General features: G+C 37.6%; 1 long non-coding RNA gene across 2 annotated transcripts in view; it reads left to right on the top strand.

Annotated features, from left to right (window-relative positions):
- Positions 1–1388, top strand: part of LOC107565710 (uncharacterized) — a 7023-nt gene extending 5635 nt beyond the window's left edge. For both annotated transcript variants that reach the window (XR_001606409.1, XR_001606410.1), the window contains exon 3: positions 1247–1388. This is a non-coding gene — a long non-coding RNA (uncharacterized lncRNA). The remainder of the gene's footprint in view (positions 1–1246) is intronic.
- The last annotated feature ends 685 nt before the right edge of the window (positions 1389–2073 follow it).

The raw sequence follows: 2073 nt of genomic DNA on the forward strand, positions 1-2073 counted from the left end.
ATAATTTTTACAAATTGTAATTTTTTTTATTTCTGACAATTATTAATATACAGAGTATTGAGTTATTTATTTCAATCTCAGACATTGTCATGACTTCAGAATGCAAAGTGATTTTTTTTTCTCCTTGCACTCCATTGGAAGAGATCTTTTCATATATGAACTTGAAACAGCACCTCCAGGCAGATCCACATTAAAACTGACAGGAAAGCACCTTCCAGAAGGGGCTTTTAAACGCACAGGGGGGCTTTGTGATCCATCTCAACCCCAGTCACCTTCATCTTGCCCTCTGTGTTTACGATACACATCTTCTAACAGCCCGCCGAGATCAATGGTCAATGCAGGATGATTGTGCTTCGAAGAAGGCTTTGCAGACACGGATACTTGTCCGTGAGCATGAGAGCCACAAAGATCTCAAAGCCTGTTTTAACAATGTAAAATCATCCTCCAGGTGGTCCAGACGGAACAAACTCATGCTAGTCAAGAGACTGAAGGTGCGGCTGGGTCTTAAGAGTGTGAATGGAGTTTCACTCCTCTTTTGAAATGGCTCATGCCCGCTGTTTTTGCGGTCTTGTCTCCTTTGAAGTTTGAGGTTGAGATGTTACACCAAAGAAAAGCTTTGTGGGAAGTTTTCCATGTGCTGGTATGTCAGCTGAAATAATGGCTGTTTTGACATGACTGGTGCAGAAACTTTAATCTTGGCATCATTCATGTGTCATTCACTGAAATGAAAAAAAAATTGCATTTCATGTCAAAGCACAAAAAAACCACACGCTGGACGCTCGGTTGTTCTGACTGCAGCCCGCATTTCTGTGACATTGTATGTGCTGATGAAACATAGACCTTTATTGTCTTATCTTGAAACCAACACCACAATGTAACCATCACCAGTGACGTAAGAGTAGCGTGCAAGTGTGTGTGTCTCCGAGGATCTGCGGCAAGACTTTGTTCTTCTTTATTTGTTAAACCAATGTTAAAACACCAAGATATCTCTTTAGGATAAAGGCAAGCATCATCATGTGGCATTCAGGCTAGATGTGTGGACCACCAGGCGGAGGTCTTCACATACAGGAATAAAGGTAGTGTCATATGAGCCTAACTCCTTATGCTGAGAGTGATTATGCTCTGATTTGCGGTATAGGGACTGGTGGTGCTTTGTCTGGCTCATCTAGATTTTAGATAGAATGCAATGATAAGTGTCATGAAAGGAGCTTGTCATCAGTTTTTTTGTGTTATTTTTTCCCCACAGCACCATGATGATGGCAGCAGGGGGCAGCTGAAAGGGCTCGGAGTTGGCAGAGATGCAGCATGGGTTGACAGGCAGGCACTCGCTGGTGACAGAGCACCGGAGCTTCTGTCTCTTTGAAGTTTCTTCTCTGTAAGCATTTCTATTCCCAACTCATGTCTTTAAGTTTTAAACAAATTTATAATTTTATTCCGCAAGAACGCGTTATGGGCAGATTCTGTTTCATATAAATGCTGTTCTCTGAACTTACCGTTCATCAAAGAATCCTGAGAAAATGTATCACAGTTTCTACAAAAATAATAAGCAGCACAAATGTTTTTAACACTGATAATAATATCAAACGTTTCTTGAGCAGCAAATCAGCTTATTAGAATGATTTTTGAAGGATCATGTGACATTGAAGACTGGAGTAATGATGCTGAAAATTCAGCCTCGCATCAGAGGAATAAATTACATTTTTAAAAATATATGAAAATAGAAAACATTTATTTAAAATTGTAATAATATTTCACAATATTGCTGTTTTACTGTAGTTTTCTTATATTCTTCTAGTTCAAATCTTACACATTGCATTAGTTTAATACGTTAGTTTAATACAAACTTTTAAATTGCAAATTATATTATTAGCAAAACAATTTAAGTGAAAGGTTGAATTGAAAATTTTACATGAATTTCAGATTGCCTTAGTGTGTTTTTTGTTTGTTTTTTGGGAGGGGGGGGGGGGTTTGTTTTTGTGCATTAGTTTAATACGTTCGTTTAATACAAACTTTTAAATTGCAAATTATATTATTAGCAATACAATTTAAGTGAAAGGTTGAATTGAAAATTTT

The sequence above is a fragment of the Sinocyclocheilus grahami genome, unplaced genomic scaffold, assembly GCF_001515645.1.
Source record: "Sinocyclocheilus grahami isolate Dianchi unplaced genomic scaffold, SAMN03320097.WGS_v1.1 scaffold1020.1, whole genome shotgun sequence".
NCBI lineage: Eukaryota > Metazoa > Chordata > Actinopteri > Cypriniformes > Cyprinidae > Sinocyclocheilus > Sinocyclocheilus grahami.